Source organism: Labrus bergylta, chromosome 7, assembly GCF_963930695.1.
Source record: "Labrus bergylta chromosome 7, fLabBer1.1, whole genome shotgun sequence".
In the NCBI taxonomy this organism is placed as follows: domain Eukaryota; kingdom Metazoa; phylum Chordata; class Actinopteri; order Labriformes; family Labridae; genus Labrus; species Labrus bergylta.
Window position 1 is genome coordinate 3,039,106 of NC_089201.1, and position 8,718 is coordinate 3,047,823.

Consider the following 8,718-nt stretch of genomic DNA (forward strand, 5'->3'; position numbering starts at 1 on the left):
TAGAGAAGTAAAAACATGAGCAAGAACCCAAACAAATATGTCTGTGTTAACAAAAGGCCAATTGCAAACTTACCTGAAATAGAACAAACCAAAAAAGACTTCCACCAAACCTCCTTAACCTAAAGCAGAACAGAAGAGGCTACAGAATTTTTACGAAGGGTACAAAATAACCAGCTGTTGCAAACCTTTTATTTTTCTTAACTTTTCTTCTGTGATCTCTTTCAGGACAAGATGTTCGAAATCCTACTCAGCAGTTTAAATTTAAACAGCACCTTAACCCCTTGAACTCGTTGACCTTCCTACTCACCAGAAACAACCTTGTCGGCCTCTGTAGTCCTAATGGGACAGCATGCATCATATCAAAAGAACACTTAAATGTTAGCACAAGTGTGAGGGGTTCTAATGTCGGGTCAGATTTAAATTCTTCTTCTTCCTCTTTTTCTGAAGATGGTCTGCAGATTAGCAAAACTGTGTTTTGCAGTGTGAAAGACTCATCAACTGCATTATGCCTTGACAATGGGTCTATTGATGAATCTTTAGACTCGCTAAGCCAAGATGTTAGTGTTGAAGGGAAGGGAACTGAGCAAAATCAGGGATGGATTGATGATATGAACAAAGGAAAAAAAGACAGAGAGGAAAGTAATAGAGAGCAGCATTATAGCAAAAAAGAAGTCCACAGAGAAGATGTGAAGGGGGGCGGAACTGATGGACTACAGAGAGGAATAATCATTACCCAAAGAACAGGAAGAGTAGACAGACGAGAGGATAGCCAGCAGTCATCAGAGGATGCGGGGGACAGCAAACAACCTGGAACAGCCACAAGAGATAGAAAAGAGGAAGAAAGGACAAATGGAGCAGAGGAGACAGAAAAACCAAAGCTACACAGGCCAGAAAACCAGATAGATGCCCAGATGACTACTTACACAACTACAGAAAAGAGCAATCCACAGCAGGACCTTAACATCATGGATGCGGAGACACTACTCCCTGCCTGTGTTACCTCAGACTGCTCTCAAAAAGTCTCTGAAAAGGATGTTGACTCAAGCTACGTGACCACAGGATATGACATTCATAGAGAACAACAAAGCTTTAGTCCTAATGAACACCAATGTATCAACCATTGGCCAAATGATCTCATTCAAGAGGTGCAACTCTTCTGCCATGATGAGGTCAAGAGTTTTGCTCAAGATGCTCTGCCCCCCACTCAGGTGATGAGTTTAAGTCGTCAAATGCTAGAGGAAACGCCGGAAGGGGATTTGTCCAACAAATCAGCAGGACACATCCCAAATAAAGTGTCTGACGCACTGAATCAGCCAAGTATGTATAGCTCACAGGACAATGTTGCATCGCTAGTGGCCCAGTTGGACTGTAGTGTCAGTATTCAAGAGTCAGAATCAGCTCATATACAACCAAGTAATCTTTCCAACACAAAGAGAAAAGACGAAATGTCTGAAACAAATTTGAATGAAGAATGTGTATTAGTGAGAAATTTGGATGAAACACAGGCATTATCTCAAATTCAGGAAACCCAAGATAAGGAGCGTGCACAGCTATTAACCGATTATAGGATGGATTCTAATGCATATGAACAGGAAGCTCAGCCCAACATTCACATAGAGGGAAACAATGTAAGTAACGCTGCCATGGAAACTAAAATGAATACTTACAGCTGTCACAAGAAAATTTGCATAAGAGAAGATGCAGGAGATGCAATGGCAACCAATTGGGAGACAGACTGGAAGCCATATGTCAATTCAAGCCATGTGAAAGATGCATCATCAGCAACTAAGCAGACTCCAGCAAATGAACCACTACTTGATGTTGAGTCAACTTACAGGCCAGCACATGACTGGAGCATTGATGAGAGAGCAGTTAACCACTTAACTAAGTCAGATGGCTCCGTCCTGCATCAGTTTGTTCAGGTAATTCAATTAATACAACATGCTTTTTATTAGATAAGTAGACAACCAATGGTCCAAAGGCACTTCACATTTGTCTCTTACCTTCTGACTTTCTCCATTGTTCTTCATTCTCACTTTTCCCTTTTCTAAATTAGGGCGTGGTCTAACTGGCAATCTGTTCCGTGCCTAAGCATGCTTCCCTCTAAAGTCCAGTTTGTTTGACCAGTTGAACCACTCTGCAACGTGCTCAAGCACAGTACACTTCCTTCGGAGAGGTGTACTTCGGCACAGTACACTTTATGCACGAGCACAAGCACAAGCACGCGGGTACACACCGCTGACAGCCTTCATTATGGAGAAATCCAGAGTTTCATGTTTGTATCTGACTAACATGACTCAAAGTGAAGACACAAAGTAGCTGTCTTCTCTCCCAAGTTCAGACGTGGAGTTGACCGCGTGTCTCTTTTATTTTTTTAATTTATTTATGGCTGTATCTGATTAAAATAACTCAAAATAAGCCACGAAGTCAGTAAAGTAGCTGTCATGTTCTCTGTGATGTTCTCTGATGTGCAGACGTGGACTCGACTGTTCGTCCCTTTTTTTTGTCTTTTTCTCGTGTCCGCCTGTTTGTAAACTGAGCACGCTTCATTATAACATAAAGCATGCATGTGTTGTATTACGAAGTTATGTACAAGAGGTAACCATGCTTAGGCCCGGTTTGTCCTGGAGCAGTGTGACTGCAGGCCGTGAGGGCCAGCGGGGGAATGGGGAGGAGGGGGTCAATCGAGCTTAAAGGGATACTTCACCCGTTGAAACATGAATCTGTATTGACATTGGGTCATATCTGTAGTAGAAATGTGAAATACATTTTGAAGTTGATGCCTTCTTGGCTGAGGAAAGGCAGAAAGTGTCTTTTTGGCTCATGTGGATGAAAGACAACAACTCCCAGAATGCACAGCACTGCAGGCCACTCCCACTTATCTAGAGACCACCACCTACTAAGCTAGCTACCACCAGACTGAGGCGAAATTCATCTCACACAAATTCTAGTGATGAGTTAGGCCCCTTGTCCACCAAGCATTTTTTCCAGGCAGAAAAGTGCTGGCTGTACACTCGGGAGTGTCTGCATGAAGCGTTTGTGCACTGAGAAGAAAAGCGCTGCACATCTGTCCATTCAAGTTGAAAATCTTTCAACTTTTTAGAACGGCGCTGTTGACGTCATGGGCGCTCTTTTCAAAATAACGATTTTTTTGCATTATCGGAGGCTCCTTTTCAGACGAGAAATACGAAGCTTTCCCGTCTCAGGGGAAAATGAGGACGGGATTGATGACCATTCAAAAATACTACCAGGTTTCTAATGATACAAAGCTTAATGCAAATGGGGGAAGTATCCCTTTAAGCACGGTACGACAACATTGCCAGTGTGACCATGCCCTTAGTCCCTCTCCCTGCAAACTCTCACTGATTGTTAATAAGATCATAGTGCTGCAAATGCAAGTGACTGACTTCAAGATAAACTGTAAGAAAAATCATTGGTTGTATAGTTACACAAATTGTAGTAAGGGTCTAAGCACCTTTTATCAGCAGATTCTACACACTGGTAATGTCACATAGACATCAGTGTTGTCCTGGCTACTTTCTCCGGGTGGATACTGTTCCCACTGATATTGTCTACCTGTATGTTCATTGGTTAACGATCCATTACCTAGACATTTTTAGTATCCTCAGGAAGAAAAAGCCATTGAGAAAAATGACTCCTTTTGACCTTTTGATAAACTTAGTTACCTTTTTTTTTTTTTACACAGGAGAGCAGAGCTTCTTTATCCGTCAGTTTGCTTCCAGTCTCCTCATCCTCCCACACAGTCAGCAGACTATTATGGCAGACCACCCCAGTGTAAGTTCATCTTGTTCCAGAATAAAAACTTGATTGCTTAGCATTGCAAACTACACTATAACCTTTCTAAAAGCTTAATTCCATAACTAAACACGCTGTGAAGGTTACTGCTAAAACTCATGAACAACAATTGTTGTGGATCATCAAATTTATTTTTTGTGACAAATATGACAATCATTTTGCAATTCATTTATATATACGTACATAATACACATACATATAGTTTGTCAGAGCACACATACTGTAGACAGTCAGTATGACCACAAAGTCTGTCTTAATTCTTAATGCAACTGCAAAATGTAGGTAACTAGTATTTATTCTTAATTGGGAGTAACTGTGTAATTTCTGGTTGTTTCTCCGTACACCAGGCATGGCAGAGCTCCTACCTCAACTGCAGGTCCAAGTTTAGAAACAGACTGGGGGACGTCCCACATCCTTCCAGTCAGGGAAGACCAACACTCATTCAGAGCCCAGATCTCTAAAATTGAACAGTTTCTTAACACAGACAGACGAAGAACTGACAACTAAATATCCAAAGCTTACTGTTTTGTTGAGGGATGCTGTGTTTCTATAGTTAACTTTCTTCTGTTGCACATACATTGTAACTCCTGAAAGAGAAGGTTTAAAGTATTAAAAGTTTGATTCATTTTCCTCCGCAAACATGGGAGTTTCCCTTCTGTTAATGTTTTCAATGGGTTTAAAGATAAAAGTTGTTAAATTGTTTGAGGGGGTCCACTTTTTGGTAGAATCAATTTCCTGATGTGATCACATGTTCACACATTTCAACAGTTTCTAATGTTTTTGGAAATTGTTGAAATGTCATTGTTCATTTTTTGGTAAAACCTTTAGTCTACATTTGGACTTTGTTGCATGAAGTTGAATATAGCCTTAGTTAATCGTATGATTAAAAAGCATAAAATATGTTACACGGTACTATTATCTATTATTTTGCTCTAAAGCAGACATCTCTTCTTCACAAGGAAATTTTTAGATTTCCCGTGGCAGTCGGGCTGGCTGAGTCGAATCTGTACTGCCTCACTTACTAAAAGAACACTATTTCACACGTTGTGGGGGTTGGATGTCATTTAATGGATCAACAAAACATAAAATTCACAGCACAAAATGTTGAGTCTTGCACAGCATGGAGTCAGATAAACAGACTGCAAATGCCAAGCACCATTGTCAGTTCAAAAGGCCTGTAACTGTTAACATGGTAATTAAAAATAATTAGCCTCATGGCATATCTGGGTTGCATGTCTCAAATGAGCTCTAAGGGGTTTAGGCAGCTATGGGTGACACCATGTTCATTCTTCTGCTGCTGCAAAACATGTTAGAACCTCTTTAAATCAATTAAGAAAAAGGTAATTAACAAAACACCCACAATCCCAATTAACCAAAATCAATTAGAAATGAACAGTCTAATTAACACATGCTTACACAAGTCTCTCTTTAGTCTCTGACCCTGTGTGGGCATGAAGCAGCTGACTAGAGATTCTTTTACATATATTTGTATTGTCATACATGTATCATATAAGGGTTAAGAAAGCATTTCTCTAAGCTGAGAAGCAGAGGCAAAACCTTTTTTTCTTGCAGTTTATACTAAAGTGTTGAATGACTACTGGTGACAGTCATTTTGTACCAAATATTGGAAGGTTGATCTAAACAAAACATTTTAACAGTAAAATCTCTTAAAGGTCACTTTTCCATATGAAAGGGGTGTATTTTTTTTACATGTTTTTTCAATGCAAGGTTTCTTTATTTAGTTGAATTTCTTATTTGTTTAACAGAACATTGTGTAGCTAATTGTAAACGTTTGTTTTGCAGAAATGCTTTAAATACAGAAATTATTATTATTGTTGTTGTTGTTGTTGTTGTTGTTGTTATTATTATTGATAATAATGGTCACAGCAGTCAAACTTGCTGATGCAGCCCAAAAATGTTTTGTTGTCATGAAAATGCTTGAGCAGGCGATCACAGGGCCAGATAGAGCCCTTGTAGAGAATATGACACTCTTGTGGTTTTTCTTGAGATAAGTATTCAAAGTGGTTAATTTCTTCTCTTCTGTTCTTTTCCCTAACCCTAGGAAACCCCTTTATTTTCCTCTAATGCATTTTACACTCAATCACCTCTACTTGGCACTGTAATAATCAAGTTGAAATTTTTGCAATTTTCTCCTTAAATGGCTCAGCCTAAAGTCAAAATTCTTATTTTTATCTCATGTCAGCTGGTTCTTTGTTCTGATGGTCTTAAATATTAAATTTAGTGTCCCATGTTTTCTCAATCTCACCTATTTGCACAAGTCCTGAAAACAGTTTGGCCATCTGTTAGAATCTTCTGTTATCTGTTAATCTTACATTGTTTCAGCTGTTTCTTTATATTTATCATTTTAAAATGTTCAAATCATTACATTTGATGATAACATGAAATATCAACATTTCATAGGATATATTAAGGGACTGGGTATTAAGCCCATCACTATTTACCCTCAAGAGAATACCAAAACAGCAGTACGCCATAACTTGTGCTCATTTGCATGCATTGTAACAAAATTCAGTTTGCACAATCTAGTGTCATGACTTACTAGTAAGTTAATTCAAAGGATCAGTTACTGGGAATGACTTTTTTCACAACAAGTCTAACTCAGACAATTCCAGAATAACCAAAAATCACTGACACAGTCACTCTACATAGCCTTAATTAAAATGCTGCCGGTAGCCTAGTGGTTATTGTGCGCGCACCATGTACCGAGGTTGGAATCCTCCCAGCGGGAGGCCCAGGTCCTAATCCAAGCTGGTGCTCCTTTCTCCCACGTCATTCCCCACTCTCTTTCCCAAATTTCTGACTATATCCACTGTCTTATCTCTAAATGAAGGCAGAAAAAGCTTCTTTGTTTACCTTAAAAATGCTGCAAAAATAGACACAGACATTCTTTGTATACTAAAGAAATCATGTTCAAATGATTGTAAGAAATGTCAAATGATGAGGCAACTTTTGCATTCAATTGATAATTGTAATTCTTGCTGTCATAATATTTGAATTACATCAAACATTTTCTGTTATTCTAATTAATCTCATATTTTAGTTGCACATTTAAAATTTCATAAATTTTTCATCATGTGTACCTGCGGGCCACAGAGTACTGTTGTTCTTTAGCCATGCCCAAAGCAGTTTCAGGTACTAAAGACAACAATTAAAATAAGTTGTAAAAAGCATTAAAGTCAATTGAATATATTTGTGTACAAAGGGTCAAGCTGCTTATATCCTCTTCTAAAGCAGAAACATTTTCATTTCTTGGTATATTTTCTTTCAATGTTGCAAAAATGTCCACTAGTGAAGATAGAAAGTTTATACTGCTAACAAAGACCCCTGCCTTCTCTAGCTCCCACATTCATTCTCCTCACATACTATAATTAACAGTCCACATTTGATGGTGGCATAAGGTTTCCTCTTGGTCCATCCTACCACATTTAATGATTATGAATAGACATGAATGTTAATGGGCTCATAAAGAAATCTGAAGCGGTTGATTGGCTCTGTCTACTATTGCTGACCCTTATCCCTATGGGTAGGAAGGGACTGGAGGGGTTGAGAGGTGGGGGAGGTGTTGATCATAAAGGAGTCACTTTTAATGTTCACACAAATATGCACGTTCAGTTTCTCTCTCACATACACTTTCTGTCCCTTCCTCCCTCTTGCAGACGTACACAGGATGGGTTATAAAGTGTTGGAGCTTTGAAACAGTCAATAACTCCCTGGCTAGGGAGGATACCTGCTGTTAATTAATGCCCAGTGTTTTATCCAGGGTAAATAAAGAGACTGCTGACATTCACATTCCATCAATGTGTCCCCCCATACACCCTTTTTTGTGACTTTGTTTTTTTTTATATTAAATACACTGTTGGTGGTGGGTGCCATGGGAAAAACACCTTAAGACTTTCTTTTATAGAATATAATATAATAGAACATAATCTTAGTGTTCTCTTTAGTAGCACCTACAGCAGATAGGTAGAAGTGCAGGTGTGATTATATACATCCATACATCAGCTTTATCTGAGTACCAAATTTCTTTGTTGTTTTTTGAGTTTGCACTTTCTTTTTCTTTTTTTACTTTAACAATCTGAAGTCATTGTTTGTTCAGCCATAGATATAATTAACTCTTAACTCAACAGTGACCAGATGAAGAAAACACCACTTCAAGCCCGGCGCAGTCTAGGCCTGTGAAGGCTGTTTCGTCATGAGCCGGGGATCCAACCGAAGATTTCTGCCTTTTAATAAGGCAGTTTTTTCTTACCACTGTAACTTTTGCTGCTTTGCTAAAGTGCTCATGATGGATAGTCTTTGTAATATAGCAATAAGTATGGTTTTTACCTGCTTTTTGTAATATTAAAAAACACAAAATATATTGACTTAATAGAGACTTATAACACTGCATATCTTTGAGATTAAATATTTGTCCCTGGGGTGCTGATAAATATACCTTGAGCCTATGTGTGCCACGTCCAGTCAAGGGTTTAGCAGTTAGTCAGTTTGAGGTTCTAAATTTGATGTAGCCCATTAAAAACCTTTGTTATAAATTGTTTGAGTATCACTTTAATTCGACGGTCAATAAGAGTTTATAATACATAAAAATCTTATCATCTAAACAGATTAAGCGATGTTAATGGCTGGATGTAAAGGATCCTCCCAGAAGGAGACTGCAGACTACAACATGATGCAGAAATATAGAAGACTTCAAAACTGACAAGATGGGTCTTCAAACGGTAAGGTCAGGCTTTTTCTTTTCCTACATGAGTTCCATTTAAATATGAGCTTCAGTGTTAAAGATGGAACACTAGTCTGGTTGATACAAGCATATTTTGAACACTTGTTTTTCATTTTCTCTTAAAGGGGGAGGTGTTTACTCAATCCTAATTTTATTGTTAG

At 38.6% G+C, this 8,718-nt stretch overlaps 1 long non-coding RNA gene across 1 annotated transcript; it reads left to right on the forward strand.

Annotated features, from left to right (window-relative positions):
* Positions 1-97: 97 nt before the first annotated feature.
* LOC136179690 (uncharacterized) lies at positions 98-5,630 on the forward strand. The gene is made up of 3 exons (XR_010666652.1): positions 98-1,922; positions 3,707-3,795; positions 4,164-5,630. It is a non-coding gene; the product is annotated as an uncharacterized lncRNA (long non-coding RNA).
* Positions 5,631-8,718: the final 3,088 nt, after the last annotated feature.